The sequence below is a fragment of the Cygnus olor genome, chromosome 2, assembly GCF_009769625.2.
Source record: "Cygnus olor isolate bCygOlo1 chromosome 2, bCygOlo1.pri.v2, whole genome shotgun sequence".
Taxonomy (NCBI): Eukaryota; Metazoa; Chordata; class Aves; order Anseriformes; family Anatidae; genus Cygnus; species Cygnus olor.
This window is the reverse complement of record NC_049170.1, coordinates 129,716,295-129,733,133: the sequence shown is the minus strand read 5'-3', so window position 1 is coordinate 129,733,133 and position 16,839 is coordinate 129,716,295. Positions and strand designations below refer to the sequence as shown.

Sequence of the window (16,839 nt, the reverse complement as noted above, 5' to 3'; positions counted from 1 at the left end):
GAAAAAAGGAAAGGAAAGGAAAAGGAAAAGGAAAGGAATGAAAAGAAAGGAAAAGGAAAGGAAAGGAAAGGGAAAGGAAAGGAAAGGAAAAGGAAAGGACGGAAAGGAAAAGGAAAGGAAAGGAAGGAAAGGAAAGGAAAAGGTAAAGGAAAGGAAAAGGAAGGAAAGGAAAGGAAAGGAAAGGAAAGGAAGGAAAGGAAAGGAAAGCAAATGAAAGGAAAGGAAAGGAAAGGAAGAGAAAAGAAAAGGAAAAGAAAAGGAAAAGAAAAGAGAAGAAAAGAGAAGAGAAGAGAAGAGAAGAGAAAAAAGAAAAGGAAAAGAAAAGAAAAGAAGAAAAGAAAAGAAAAGAAAAGAAAAGAAAAGAAAAGAAAAGAAAAGAAAAGAAAAGAAAAGAAAAGAAAAGAAAAGAAAAGAAAAAAGAAAAAAGAGCTAAAAAAAAGCTAAATTAAAAAAATAAAGACTCAAGGTGGATTAGAATGCATCAACTCATCTGTTCAGAAAAATATGGGTCATATTGTTCTCTCTGAACAGTACTACTGATTTCAGAATCCATATGTGCTTTTGAAGAGTTTGCTGTGGTTTGTGATTGTCAGGTGAAAAGTAGATTTTCTTCAGAATCAGAATTCTCTCTACAGTGATTTTGTTTTTTCAGCTAATGTCAGTTTTCTTTCAGAATTTCATTTCCAGCTTCTCCATATGTTAGTAAGGTACTATTATGGCTACTCCAGCTGTAGCTTTGGCAGTCTATGTTTCTTAAAAGTCTGATGCATGGAAAGCTGCTGAGATATAAATCCTCGTTCTATAGACTACTCAGTAATTTCCCTAGAAGGAAGAGGACAGAGTGCTCTAGACTTCACAGGAACCTTCAGAAATATTTTGGAAAAGATAACAATGAAATCTTCTTGGAAACACATTCCAGAATTCTCCCAAACAGAGAACTTTAAAAACACTATATTATAATCTGCTATATGAGTATTATTTTTTTCCTGAAAATTTAGAGGTTTCCATGCAACTGGCACTCCAGTTTCTCACTGGCTCTGTCTATAATTTTGCAAACTTCTTGTGGATTCAGACATGACTGTCCCAGGAATTTGCAGAGTGAAGGTTCCCAGGGCACTGAGAAGGGAGCACAGGCAGCGCTCGTGTTTAGCTGCCGTGAAAGGCTCAGCAGGGCTCTTTGCTCCCTCTTGTCTTGAGTGCAGAGAAACCAGCCAAGCAAAAGTCAAAAGTTCTTGGCTGTGATTCCCAGACTATTTTCAATAGGTTGATGTTATACTGTATTTTTCCTTTCATCTACAAAAAATGTCTTGCATTCATACTTGTGGCTGTTCCAGCAATCCACCTTGTACAGACTCATGCACTGCTGCATGAGGAGAGGTCTTCTCTAAAGACTGAACAGAGTCAAATAGAAGAAGTGATGAAAATGCATTTATTTGTCCATCTTCACTTTTCCCCTTGGACAGAGGTGAATTTGTGTTAGCAATATGGTATGAGCATTTATTTTATTTTATTTTATTTTTTTTACTGCAGTACTGACTTTGCATTCAGAGCCAAAGCATGACACTACTCTCACAGTGCAGCAGCATTCCTGAAGCAACTGTAAGGTAATTGTAAATTGTGGAGACCTACATGTGGGTAGCTTGCTTTCCTATGAGAAGAACTAGATTCATGAATCTGAGAAATGAACATGTTAAAGATGGTAGATATTTAGGAAATACTTTGTCTCAAGAGACCTGAGAGGAAGGAAAAATGTGTAATTAAAGTAATGGACAGAGTGGTTTTGATTCTCATCTGTATAACAGAGTTTTCGTGTGACTTTGACAAGTCGCTTTATTACACACTCTCTCTTTTCTCCATGCTTCTTCTTCACACAAAGGTGTTGAAAAGGTTGTTTTCAGAAAAAAACAGTGGTAAAAAAAGTGCTTGTGTGTGACAGGACAACCAAATTCTGTTGTCCTGCCAAAGTATGTAGCTCATTATGAGTCAGTAATGTTATATACATGCCTCTGAACGGCAGAAATGAGGCCCCGATACTCATGTGGAGAGTGTTGCACTTCGAGGCTACAACAGGATAATCACTGCCAATTATTATATCTAAAATTCTGAATTGCTCAGATATTTAGAGGACCCTTGATGTTCTTCCCATTTCTGTTACAGACAGCTACTGGAGGTGGGTTGTGCACAGGAATAAACTTTACTATAAAATATGTATTCCTTACTTTTTCTGAGTGAATGCCACAGATACCTACATAAATGGTGCATAAAGCTTTCATGAATCAGGCCTCAGGCTAGATATTTAAGTGGTCCCCACTGTATTCACATACAAACAAATGCACAGTATATTAGAAATTGCAATAATAGAAAAATAGCTATAAAATATTAACATGATTTTACTTCTATTTTTATAGCTTCTTGTTGTTTGACTTTTTTTTTTTTTTTTTTTAAATAATGAAAAAGTTGGTAAAATATTACAAGTCTGGATAGATGGTAGTGGTACTGGGCCAAAATTGGGAGGCATATATTCATTGGTTAACCTGAAAGAAAGGGAGAAAATGTCTGAGTTTAGGTTATACAGAATACATTTCACATACAGTCCTCATAGTTATCAATTAATTCAACTTACTTCCTCATCAATTTTTTCCCCCTTGGTCCTGATGGTTTTATGACCTAGACCCAGGCGATACCCTTAGGCAGTCCATCTGATAATTGACACATTTTCTAACACAGCATAGTGATGCCCAAGTCAGTGCTTTCAGGCCGTGACTTCAGCTTATTGGAGACTGCAGCAGGGACTCCTTTTATCCCTCATACATCAGAATACACTGACAGCTCTCCCAAGCAGGGACAAGGCAGATCTCTCCCTCAGGAAAATGTATGCAAACACCTCCGGAACACTGTACTGGTTGCTAGGCATCACACTGGTGACATCTTTATGATAAACATGGTATGCAGAAGAAGGCCTAATAAAAGAATAACAAATTATTACATCCAGAGGGCAATTTTACAAGATTAACTGGTGTAATAAATTACTGCTGTAGTCAGAATACTGTGTTACCTTTTAAGGTATTTCACAGCAGAGTCTAAATGAACCAGCCTATAAAAACACAGAATATCTCACAGAAAAAAATAAAACCATTCTTATATTTTTTTAATACACATCATGATACCAATATGTGGAATTTGGCTTGCTGCATGGTAGCTTCAGCAAGTGCTTGCTGTAAAATAAGGCTATACATACACTTCATACCAAGATGTCTATGTTCATCATTATTTTTCCCTGCTGCTGGACGTTCAGTACCACTGCAATCTGCATAATATCAATTTGAAAAAAAGCCTGTAGCATTTTATTTATAAAACTATTTTCATAAATAAAACATTACAAAGAAAATGCCAGTAGCCAAATACCTTTCATACTAATTATCAAATATTTTGATTTTTTTTTTTCGTTTCTGCATGCTTTTTTTTTTTATACAGAAAGTCACCTCTCACATTCTTCCTCCCTCTGCCTCTCTCCCGTTCTATCTTACTTTCTCTCCTTCCTTCTTTAATTGTCTGTATATTTCACATTTGTCCATTACTTATTTTATCTATTTAATTTTAAGGCTTTATCTTTTACATTTAGAATAGCATACCACTTTTGTTTTAAAGACAGCTTCATGGAGGAAAAGGATCCCTCATCTGAACCCTAACTGAAGGAAGACCTGTGTGTTGTCATGTAATATTTTATACCAAAATAGAAGAGACGTGTTTTACTTTTTTTTTTTTTTTTTCCCCCCAGTCAAAATCCCAAGATTTCCCACAACCCATAAAAGGCAGAGCTTACATCTGGAGTTCAAAGGCCATGAATGTTCTGCAATTTATCACAAACTCTTCTATGTTACTCTAACATAGTACATTAACAGGATAACACAGCTTCATATTTATAAGCTGCAGCCCATTTGCAGCTGGTTATGAGGTCATATTCTTGCAGTTCCACCAATTTGATATAAAATGCATTTATAACTGAAGCCACCAATCTCTTTACCTGCAAAAAGACATGATCTAGACTGAGTATTCACTCTGGTTTTAGTCAGAGGTCCTCTGGAGTGGTGGTTTGCTCCAGTCCTCTTCTAGATTTGGATACATGCCTCGCCTTTCTCTCTCCTGTGCTAAGGGTATAAGACTGTAGTCTGACATAAACCAGCAGCTCTAAAAAGCCCTTTTGTACAGCTGGTCAAAATTACTATTTCACTCCCTGTAGGAAAAGGATATTTCCAGCAGGAATCTCAGTATCATGAGCTCCCTTGGTAGCTAAATCTATAAGATGGTTTTACATGTATACAGAGTAGTGGTTTACTGGGGTGGTTGAAAAGGTTGCAGGATAGTAAATGGCAAACAGATAAGATGCAGAAATATTTGGAAAAGTGCCAAGAGGGTAGATCTACTCGTGTGGTTACATGTATCCCTAGTCTGTACACTAATTAACAACTTGCTTTCCAGATTCCCTCCCATCCATCTGCATAAATGAACCAGAAATGTGTGTGTATTCATTGGTGGATTACCAGAGGTCACACAAAAAAGTAATCTGTGTCAGTCCTGTGTGTTGAACACAAAACTCCTGAGTTCCCATCAATATGCATGAAAGCAATGTCACAGCAGATGGAATAATAGGTGATGCAAGATGGGGAAAAAAACCAACCAACCAAAAAAACAACAACACTACACACACACACACAAACACAACAGAGAGAGGGGCTGAGCATGGTGCATATCTTTCAAGGTACCGCTAAGAGGTGGCACTCAGACTTCATCGTTGATGGGGATCAAGTGGAAGGTTCAAAGCAAGCTCTTTTTCTTCAGCAAACAAAACAATGCTGTCAATGGGTGGAGGCCTTGGAGGAAGGCCAGGAGACAGCGTGCTGTAGACAACGAGATGACACATAAGGGCTGAAATGAGAGTCTGAGCTGTGGGAAGAGACCAGCCAGGGCAGTGCCAGGGGAGGGAGAGAGGGGGAGAGCACAAGGGGCAGAAGACATGTGATCCAGAAAAGGCCTTGAAATGCAGGGATTAATTTGAACCCATGAACTTCATCAGAAAATGTTCTTCAGTTTACGGATGGTTGAATGTATATATCCATTCAATCTGGTCAGAAGGTTATCAGCAGAATATGTACTATTTGTAGAAAAATGCTGAAAAAATGCAGATCACTGGTAGGTAAATGTTTAACCCAACATAGTTCCAAAGACAAAAAAAGAAGTGTTTCTGAATGGTGACAGCTTGTGTTCTAACAAAATGTAAACAGTGAGGTACTGTTGCTGGATGAAACCAGAATTTCATTAAAATGATTAAATGTAATTAAAAAGCAAACAAATTATACAAATACAAATAAAAATGCTTCTTTCTTTTTTAGAATTGTCTAGATAAACTATTTCACTTCTTCCTCTTTCTTTGCAGATTTTTAGTATGCAAGACTTAGATTTCATCTCTCAGTTCAGAACCAGCCATTTTCTGAAAACTAAAGAGCTCTTGAAGGATGAGAAAGATCATCAATATTTTTTAACTAAGTAAGTGCAAGACTCAGTGTCTTTATGTATGAAAAAAGAATGCGGTACATATAACAAACAAATTTCATGAGATATTTTCACAGAGTGTTCTAACAGATCACAGGCTTCACAAAAAGTTTATTCCTGCTCAGTTAGATGTAATAGCAAGTTATATTTCTAGGGGAGTGTTTTGTGTCCAAACACAGAAATACCTGCACTCAGAATTCAATGTTACTCTTCTGTGAAACTAACCAGATAAGTAAAACTCTAGCAATTTTCTCTGAAGAAACATTAAATAATTTATCCTTCTGTAAACATTTCCCTCGCTTTCCAAATCCAAACTGTAATTTTAGAAGTAATAGTTCTTTGGCTACAATTATTTTAGGATATTCATCATGAATACGTAATACTGATTTGAGCAACAAAACAGTCTTAGATTCTTTTCATAGATTTTACTTGATTAACTTGTTAAAAAAAGGGAGCACTGAATAAAGCCACTACCAGCAAAAGGAAAGCAGCTGGATGGAGCAGCAAAATGTGTTGTTCATGGGGACGTGGCAAATTCAACTTTTTGCTAAATACACAGTACTTGGAACCTACTTCTAAAGAGGTATTTGCCCAGGAAATTTATCTGAATGATATAATGGGGAAGATATTCTTCATAATCAACAACCATTCAAGGGAAAATTGCACTTGGGAAGAAAAGGTAGCTCATCAGAAGCTTGCTTATCAACTCTGCAGGCAGTTCCTTGTATGCAGAAGCTTCTGTATCAATGAACCCCAGACAAGATATTTGGGAAGAAGCCAGTCCATAACCCAGATTGGATGCCTGTAGTGGAAAAACATAACCTATTAAATCAACTCCACTCTGCAATTAAACAGCATGTAAATAGGAAAGATACTCGAAAGCAACTTCTGCTGAGATAAGTGGAAGCACTGAGTCAACATTGTTTCAGGATTTTCCCTTTCTATTGTTTATACATTTATGATTGTATCTTTAAGAAAAAAAAAAAAAAAGACATAACTCATGACTGGCCACGTAGAATTGCCAAGAAGTCATATCTGTTATTTAGAATTTTCTTTCTGTGCATTATAAAGAGGAAAAGAGAAGATGCAGCAAGGAGTCACTGCAGTCCTTTCTGTAGGAACCTTGATGTCAAGCAGTAATTTGTGACCAAACATATCAAAAGATGCCCACAGATCCTATACATGTCTTATAAGTTGATCAAGCTAGCCTGCCACAATGGTTTGTTATGTCTTTTTAATAGGCATCATACCTTGATTTTGTTTTGCAGAAGTCATCTGAACTTTAGTAATCATACACTGTCAGATCCATATCTATAAAAGAAAACACAGGAGAAAATAAAAGTGCACAGAACACTAATAGATAATATACAAATCTTCATACTATAAGTAACTACAGACTAGTTGGAGTTACAGATAATCAACTATTATTGTAAGACACTAGCTTTCTCAAAACACATTTAGTCACAAATTAATTGAGCCTGTTTTCCTGAGGGGAAGGTTAGCACTCCTCAGTGTAGTACAAATAGACCCATCTTGCTATACTGAAACTGGTATATAAATCTGTCACTTGGAAAATCTTCCTACTCCCATTAGCCTACTTACATCTGATCACTCTCATCTAAGATACAAGTTAGTCCTTTGAAATGAAGAATTGTATGATGCCATAGCTTGTTTGAGGAAGTCCAAGTTAATGGAGCTATTTTTAACTTTTGACTACCGCTTTTATTTTGAGATTTTTGAAATGCTGAAGAGTTTTCTCCTACCTGCACTCCAACTATCTTGCCTACCACTTAATTTCTTGCAGAATTTTACATATATGCTGTGGGAGGAAAAGAGCCTAAGCACAGATGTCATTTTGTCAGTGGCAGAAAAAATATCCACTTGAAATGTACTCCCGGAGCACCGTTGGGAAAAATAATTGCTGAGTCCTTTCTACAGGATAGTCTAGAACCTCACCACTTGTATTCTGGTATTCTGCCCTTCAGGGAAAACCAAAATCACTTTTCCACTAATATGATGACAGTGAGGCAAATCAGTCAGGTGAGTATGAATAAAGGTTATTTAAACAGTTGATGTTCCTTGCCTGAAATACACAAGTGGACTTTTTTTTTTTTTTTTTTTTTTTTTTTTTTTGTGCTGTTGTTTATTTGCTTGTTTGTTTTTCCCCAGAAGTGAATCAGAAATCAAGTTGGAATGCCTGGATCCAGAGCAACCCAGAGCAACATTCATTAACATGTGAATATCGTATTTCATGCACCCAGCTTAATGATAATATTTTACACAGTGATATAACTGGGATTAATGAGTGTCTATTAGAACCAGCTTTCAGCTGCAATGGGCTGTGACAGTGACCAGTTGCTCTGCTTCAGGGCTCCTGAGCTGGCCTCCCTGCCCATCCTTCCTGGGGCCTCCTCTCACACTGCCCATGCCCAGGACCCCACTTTAGCCCAGCCCGGAGCCCTCAGTCCCTGTCCAGGTGATGCTTCAAGACTGCCAGTCTCTGGCCCTGTCCTCACTACCTTCTGGCTCACCCCAATGACCTTCATGGACTTCTCTGACTGACCTTGGACCTGGCCTGTTCCACTAGCAGTCTGGTGAAGGCCCCCTGATGTTCTGTACTGATGATGAACCTGAACAGACTGATTTGGCCACCCAGTCTGAGACACGTTGAGGCAGTCACTTCCCAGCTGTCTCACGTGGATGAGTGCACACTGGAACTGGATTAGCACCAGTTAAATTGTTCAGTCTAGTGTAGGGGACAAGTGTGGGGTCAGGTGCTCCATCTGAAACTCAGGCTAGCTGAGCTCATTACCACCACAAAATTAATAACTTCAATGTCAAAACCCTCTTCCACTATAACCATTATTTTCAAAAGTACAACTTTTCCTGTTTCTTTTATCCTATTTAGCAATCAAAGAATGGTGAGCCCCATAAAAGATATTCAAATAATTCTGTGGCACTGTTTATTATTTTATACATTCTTACCTCTACTTTTGTCCCAGGTACTTTGTATCTTTTTCTCATAATCAGTTTTTGCACAGCATTAATGTGCAATGTTATCTATATGTTATATATGTAGGAGGCATCTGGTATCAAGCATATCATTTTACCTGGTAGTTTTGTGATATAGTTGAGCAAAAGGTTTCTGTTTGTTTGCTTGTTTGTTTCACCCTTTTAGCTTAGGGATTTGCAATCATTTTTTCAAAGTCTGATTAGAACATTCTATTTTCCAATTGGCCTAAGGGTAATGCATGGATTAGTCTGTCTCTGCTGAATGCTTCTTTCTTCAGAAATTCTGCAGATTACACAGATTTGAAATGAAGTAGATTGTTCAAGTCTAGTTTTCAGATTTCCATTGAGAGCAAAACAAGTTCTAGTTCTTTTTAACAAGAACTAGATTATGATATTGAAACAATGCATCAAATAAAGTTTGCTTTGGGCTATTTGCTAATTAGTTGCTGTGAGAATGTAAGGGTAATTTACTAGAGCCATTTTGAAAGGATCAAGGATGTCTGTAGTCATCTATTAGGAAATAAGGATCTGGCAGCAGAATTTAAGGCAAACAAATTACACTGTTGCACACAGCATTTTATATTTTTTATATTATATATACAAATTTATTTTGAGAAATGGCTAGAAAATACTACAGAATTTTATAAACTTTTCAATTTGTGGTTATGTTATGGCAGTGGCTTCAAAACTCAATACTTATTATGATTTTGGCAGTATGAAGATCACTTTATACAGATTCATCAACATAGGAAAATGGTAAAATTGGTTGGAAATTATTCAGAAGAACTTTTTTTCCTATGCTGGTTCACTTAAACCTTCTGTAAGAATTAGGGTGATTTCAAAAGACACTAGGATACTCTTCAGAAAGGTAGGTGGTTCATTTTCCCTCCATGCAATTGGCTGGCTGGCTGGCTGGTGGGAATCTCTTACCTTCAGGAACTGAACTCTTCAGAAGCCCTTCTGCTGACAGGTGGCCATAAAGGCACCTGTTTCCTTACAGTTGGCATAGGTCGCTTCCCAGGCACCTGTCTCCTTTAGCAACTGCTAGACTGTTTCATAGAACTAAAAGCCTGATATTGTGGGAGCAGTGTCTACCATGGTCCCACCTTCATTACTCCTTAGGCTCTCAGGGTTTCAGGCCCCACATGCAAACACCATATCAGCAGCAGACTCTGTGCTCCCAAGGTGATTTAGCAAAAGAAAAAAATGCCCTGAAGAAAATATTTCTGAAAACTTAGAAATTTTCATGGAGTTGCAATTCAATATTCTTGACAACATTGGTTGTACTGATGATGCCTTTCATCAATATAAGCTTTGTGTTCTTCCTCAATTAATTTATTTAATAAAAACAAAACAAAGCAAGACAACAACTTTATGTATCTTAATGAATATTTTATGCATTGTAGAATTCAGTTATTTTAGACAAAGTTCATGGAAGGAACTGTCTTATATCACAATTTTAATGTTTATCACCAAATGTATAAATTAGTTTTAGCTACTGGGAATTAGTTATCTTAGAAAAATGACGTATTATTAGTCTGAGGGTAATAGGTTACAAGTAAAAATACCACACAGCACTTCCATAGTTGCCGGAAGTTTGCAATAAACTTGAGAGGAAAAGGTCTGATTGCAAATGATTGCAGGCAGGACCACAGAACCCACAGCTTCTTGTTTGGATACTAATATGTATCCTAGGAATGGAGTTAATGCTTCTGTTTGAGATCAGGCATCTTAAAATCATTTCATCCTTTTAAATTGCCATACTGAAAAAAAAAATCAATTTCCAAACAACTTCATGTGTACAATACGATACAGAAATTCTCTTCAGAGTCTGCTGGTTTATTCTCAAGCACAACAAAACTATGCAGTAACAACAGACCCAAGAACAGCTTTGCAAAATCAGCATCATCATTCTCTGGGCAACATTAAGTAAAAGTATAAATCCAGAGAGTCAGTGTGAAAGTGCCTCTGACCTCCTGTTGGTGAGTTTTACAAAGCATGTGACTGAAACGTGCCCAGAATGTTCTGCAAAATTTGTCCCATGTATCAAACAGAATATTCAAATTACATTATGAATGTAACTTGAAACAGAATAAGCTAACCTCTGACAAAGAAGTTGAAGAAGTATTTTCTCTCTAAGCTGTTCTCCCCAGCCATTTTATGGTGTGTCTCTACAGTATCCATCAGAAGCATCTGTTATTAGCTGTGCTGGGGGACTCAGGAATGGAATAAATGGACACTTGTCAAAATCAGTACCTGTGGTACGTGACATCACTATGACAAAAGAAGATATCACTTGCATTTACTGTCCTCCTGGCCGTCGTGGGAGTGTGTGATTGTCCTGCAAAATCATTTTATTCAGTTTGCATAAGTTCAGATGCATGAAACCATCTCTTTTTTTCTTAGTAGCAAGAGTTTGAAACACCTACTCTGGGAGTTACTGCATTCTATGAAGCCATTCTTTTCTTGCTTTTGTAGCTCCTAGGACAGCCTTTTTTTTTTTTTTTTTTTTTTTTTTTTTTTTTTTTTTTTTCCAGACGAAATCAAACATCTAAGTTCCTGTTGTATGGGAATCACTTCTTTTCTTATGCACCAGTACTAGAGCACAGTTCAGTGTCGGACTCAGCACAGCCTGTCACAACGGAGACAGAGGTTAAACAAGGAGGTTTATTCAGTTCTGTTGGGGAAGAAACATGTCCATTAACAACGTAAAGGTTTAAAGCAGTCAAAAGGCCCATTTCAAGAATAAGAGCGTCAGTTTTCACAATATTGAACTCGGCAGGTATACAAAGAGTGTCATGTGTCACCAGTGCAATACGATAGCCAAGCACAGGGGTTGCTTCCTTCAAGTCTCCTAAAGTAGTTCAGGCTTCAGACCCTTTGAAAATATTGCAGATGCAGGCAGAATTGACACAACTGAGCCACTGCCTTGCGAAATGTGAGTAGTTCAGTAAAGCGAAGCTGTCCTCCAGGGAAAAAGTGTCCCAGGGTGCGAGTGCCATTGTAGAAACTTATTTCAAGAACAAAACAAGCTGAGCTGCATTTATCTACACTTAATTCTGAGGCTGGAAGAAGAGGACTAGGAGTCAATCACAATAATTTCAATGAATCAAAAGCTGTATTTCAGTTTGCAAGGCTCTTAAAAACATTTGTGGCAAATGAATTCTGGGCCACCGGCATGCATTTGTTTCAAGCTTAAATGAAATTTCTTTCAGAGCAGATGCAGAAACACAATAGTAACCACCATAGCAAACCTCATCTGTGAAACCTTGAATGGCAGCAGAGACAGAGCAGATGAAAGGAAAATTAGAAAGAGACTGGGAAAAAAAAAAAGGGAGAGGAGAAAGAGAGGGTGAGAACAAAGATGACAGGTAGGGAAGAGAGAAGAAGAAAAGAAGGGAGGATGAAAAGGGGGGGATTTAGGACAAGTAGAATCCTCAACAATGCATTTCATATTAAATCCTTAGTTACTTATTTTGAAAGACTGTGGCGATTGTGATTCAACTTGTTGAATATTCTCTTCACTGATCAAGAATTTATTTCAGGCAGAATTTTTTTGATTGGATTTATTATTCTACTCAAAAAGAAAACCAGAACAACAACAACAACAAAACAGAAAATAACCACCAACCCTGATATCTGTGTTTTGAAGCACTTTTCACATTAGCATTGGTCAGTCTTGAATTTATTGCAAAGAATTTCAGTTTAAGCAGTAATCAGTAAATCCCCCAAAATACTGAAAGTCAAGAAAGTGTCCAGAAAGTTAAATCATAAAATCATAGAATCATAGAATATCCCAAGTTGGAAGGGACCCATAAGGATCATCGAGTCTAACTCCTGGCTCTACACAGGTCCACACAAAAATTCAGACCATATGACTAAGAGCATAGTCCAAACACTTCTTAAACTCTGACAGGCTTGCTGCCATGAATACATCCCTGGGGAGCCTGTTCCATTTTGTGACCACCCTCTCAGTGAAGAACCTTTTTCCTGATGTGCAACCTGAACCTCCCCTGTTGTAGCTTGACTCCATTCCCTCGGGTCCTGTCACTGGTGACTAAAGAGAATAGATCGGCACCTGCCCCTCCACTCCCCCTCATGAGGAAGCTGTAGACCATGATGAGGTCTCCCCTCAGCCTCCTCTTTTCCAGGCTGAACAGGCTAAGTTGCCTCAGATGCTCCTCGTACATCTTCCCCTCTAGGCCCTTCACCATCTTTGTAGCACTTCTCTGGACACTCTCCAACAGTTTCACATTCTTTTTGTACTCTGGTGCCCAGAACTGCACACAGTACTCAAGGTGAGGCCACACCAGCGCAGACTAGAGTGGGAAAATTACTTCCCTTGACCAACTACCAATGCTGTGCTCGATGCACCCCAGGATACGGTTGGCCCTCCTGGCTGCCAGGGCACACTGCTGGCCCACATTCAGCTTGCTATCAACCAAAACCCCCAGATTCCTCTCTGCGGGGATGCTCTCTAGCATCTCGCCCCCCAGTCTCTACATATAGCTAGGGTTGTGCCTTCCTAGGTGCAGGACCCAGCACTTGCTCTTGTTAAACTTCATGCGGTAGGTGATTGCCCATCTCTCCAATCTGTCCAGATCTCTCTGGCCTTTCCATCCTCAGCAGAGTCAACAACTTCTACCAGTTTAGTATCATCAGCAAACTTACTCAAAACACCTTCTAGTCCTACATCCAAATTGTTTATGAAAACATTGAAAAGAACTGGCCCTAAAATGGAGCGTTGGGGACCCCACTGGTGACTGGCCACCAGCCTGATGTGGCCCCATTTACCATAACCCTTTGAGCCTATCCATCAGCCAATTGTTCACCTATCGTATGACGTTTTTGTCTAGCTGTATGCTGGACATTTTGTCCAGTAGGATACTATGAGAAACCGTATCAAAAGCTTTACTGAAATCCAAAAAGATTACATCAATCGATTTCCCTTGAACAACTAGATGGGTGATCTTATCATAAAAAGAAATCAGATTTGTTAAACAGGACCTACCCCTCATGAACCCATGTTGGCTGTGATCTATGACTGCATTGTCCCCTAGGTGCACTTCAATAACTCCCAGGATAATCTCCATAATTTTACCAGGCACTGATGTGAGACTGACAGGCCTGTAGTTACCAGGGTCTTCTTTCTTGCCCTTGTCACAACGTTTTTGTCACAACATTTGCCAGCTTCTAGTCTACTGGGACCTCTCCAGATTCCCAAGACCATTGAAAAATAATTGAAAGAGGTCCAACAGTGAAGTCAGCCAGCATTCTGAGCACCCTGGGATGAATCCCATCCAGACCCAGGGACTTGTATGGATCCAGGTGGAGCAGAAAATCCCACACATGTTCACGGTTGGCTGGGAGTTTATCATTCCCACCGTCACGGTCCTCTAGCTCTGGGCACCCAGGGTCACAAAGCCCATAATTGGGGTTGAAGACAGAGGCAAAGAAGGCATTTAATGTCTCTGCTTTGCCTATGTCTTTGTTTGTGAGGTGGCCATCCCCATCAAGTAGTGGACCTATGCTTTCTCTGGTCCTCCTTTTTTGTTCATGTATTTAAAAAAGCCTTTTTTATTGTCTCCCACAGACCTGGCCAGCTTCAACCCTAATTGGGCTTTGGCTGCACGAATTTTCTTCCTACAAATGCAAACAGCATCCCTGTAGTCCTTCTGTGTTGCCTGACCCTGCTTCCAGCAGCGATACACTATCTTTTTCTGCCTAAGCTCCAGAAGAAGATCCCTGGTCAACCAAGCTGGACTTCTGCCCCACCTGCTTTACTTCTGGTACTTTGGAATTACCTCTGGAATTACTGCCTTTTAGGAGGCAGTTTGTAAAGATTGACCAGCACTGATGGATGCCAACGCCTTCAAAAGCAGTTTCCCAGGGGACCTTGCTAACTAGTTCCCTGAGCAGCCTGAAGTCTGCTCTCCCCATATCCAGGGCTGAAGTTTTTGTGGCAGTTTTCCTCCTGTCACCAAAAATTTTCAACTCAACCGCTTCATCATCACTATGACCAAGACAGCCGTCAATTGCCACATCCCCCACAAGACCCTCTCTGTTCTCCAGCAACAGATCTAGGAGGGCACCTTTCCTAGATGGCTTCCTTAGCACCTGAACCAAGAAGTTGTCACTGAGATGCTTTAGGAACCTCCTGGACCTGCTCATGTCAGCTGTGTGGTAATCCCAGTTGACGTCTGGCAAGTTGAAGTCCCCCATAAGGACAAGGGCAGTTGATCTTGAGGTATCTCTTGGTTCCTCAAAGAATAATTCATGGGTGTCATCATCCTGGCCGGGTGGTCTGTAATAGACTCCCATGAAGACATCCCCTTTATTTGTTTGTCCCTTAATCCTTACTCAGAGGCTCTCATCTTTGCCATTACCAACTGCAAGCCCCACACAGTTTAGCCCCCCCTTTACATACAGCACTAACCCCCTGCCTCATCTGCCCTGCATGTCCCTCCTGAGGAGCCTGTAACCATCTATTGCAACACACCAGTCACAGGACTCATCCCACCAGGTTTCGCTTATGCCAATGATATCATAGCTCTGAGACTGGGCCAAGACTTCTAGCTCCTCTAGTTTATTCCTCATGCTGCGTGCATTGGTGTAGAAGCACTTCAAATGTGCCTCATTGTACACAGCACCTTGTGGAGCAGACCGAAGGACCTCACTAGCACACAGTTCCTCTGATTCTTGCATGCCATCCCTTAGCGTATCACAGGCGGGCCTGGTTTTATCCCTTTCCCATTTCAACTCTAGTTTAAAGCCCTATCTATCAGCCCTGACAACTCCTGGGCAAAAATCCTTTCTCCCCTCTGAGAGAGGTGCATCCCATCTGGTGCCAGCAGACCTGGTGTTGCGTAGACCTTCCTGTGATCAACAAACCCAAAGTTCTGCCAGTGGCACCAGTCTCAGAGGCATGTATTGATGAGACGTGTCTGCCTGTCAACATTGATCCCTCCTATTGGAAGGACAGAGGCAAACACAACCTGTGCCCCGATCCTTTAACCAGTCACCCCAAAGCCCTAAAGACCCTTTTGATTGCCCTTGGATTTCTCCTTGCTACCTCATCATTACCAACTTGAAAAACCAGCAATGGGCAGTAGTCAGAGGGCTGTACCAGGCAAACAACTTTTCTTGCAATGTCTCTTATCCAAGCTCCAGGAAGCCAGCAGGCCTCCCTGTGGGTTGGGTCCAGATGGCAAATCAGGCCCTCTATTCCTTTCAGTAGGGAGTCCCCTATGATGATAAACCTTCTTTATTTCTTGATGGAAGATATAGTAATGCTGGGGGTAGGTTGCCTTGCCTTAGGCACCCCTTCCAACCTGGATGGGCTTTCTTCTATCATCGTTTGCTTGACTGTCAAGTTCTAGGGCCTCATACCTGTTGAGTAAGGGTAGCTGGGAAAGTGAAGCAGGGAGGGGGCTCACCTACCACCCGGAGCAGAAACCTGCTTCCATTCCCCACCTTGGCCTAGGTCCCCTCCTACTGCCTGGTGGGATGGGGGAACTTTTCTCTTTTGTGTAGTGGCTGCCTGGTGGGGTAGAGGAACCTTTGTTTCTTGTGTGGTGGCTGGCTCACGAGTCTGTCTCAGAGAGGGCAGAGTATGCTTCCACCAGTCAATTTCCCTCTCTGACTCCCTGATGCTCCTCAGTCTGCTCACCTCCTCCTGAAGCTCTGCCACCAGGCTAAGCAGTTCTTCAACCTGGGCACACCTCCCACAGGCATACCCAGTGCTGCTGCTATCAGACACTGACAGAAGACTTGGGCATACTCTGCAGCCCAAAACCTGGCTGGCCACGTGTTTCCCTGAGACCTCTGTCTGGGTTAGCCACATCGGTAACTGTGGCTGGAGAGGCCGCAAGGGATGCAGAAGCCACAGCTTTCTGCGGGGTGGATATCATGGCTGGGCTCTTCGTGATCAGGTTACAACCACTGTTGGAAGACAGCGGTGAGAGCGCCCTCCCTGTGTGAACTGCTGTGCAAACTGCCGCGCCACACCCTAACTGCCACGCCACAACCTAACTGATGCACCAAGCCCTAACTGATGCACCACGCCCTGTTTGCCCATCCTGTTCACCACACTCCTGGTCACTCATGCTCCCTAGGGACTGGCAATGTACAGCAGGGGGACTGCTGGCTCCACCTGTACCTTGTCAGCCAACCTCGTGAGGGCTGCTGGGTCCTAGCAGCTCCCTCAGCTGCCTCACGTGGCCTTGATGCAGAAAAGCACCTGCCCGCAATGATCCCCTGTTCCGCTGCAGAATGCGT

The 16,839-nt window shown here is 40.7% G+C and overlaps 2 long non-coding RNA genes across 2 annotated transcripts; one reads left to right on the top strand and one right to left on the bottom strand.

The window, feature by feature from the left end:
* Positions 1 to 1,076: 1,076 nt before the first annotated feature.
* LOC121064502 lies at positions 1,077 to 11,829 on the bottom strand. Its single transcript, XR_005816524.1, has 4 exons — positions 10,992 to 11,829; positions 6,801 to 6,861; positions 2,624 to 2,960; positions 1,077 to 2,534 (listed from the first exon to the last, which is right to left on the bottom strand). It is a non-coding gene; the product is annotated as an uncharacterized LOC121064502 (long non-coding RNA).
* On the top strand, positions 5,461 to 14,296 carry LOC121064503. Its single transcript, XR_005816525.1, has 3 exons — positions 5,461 to 5,544; positions 7,355 to 7,590; positions 14,156 to 14,296. It is a non-coding gene; the product is annotated as an uncharacterized LOC121064503 (long non-coding RNA).
* Positions 14,297 to 16,839: the final 2,543 nt, after the last annotated feature.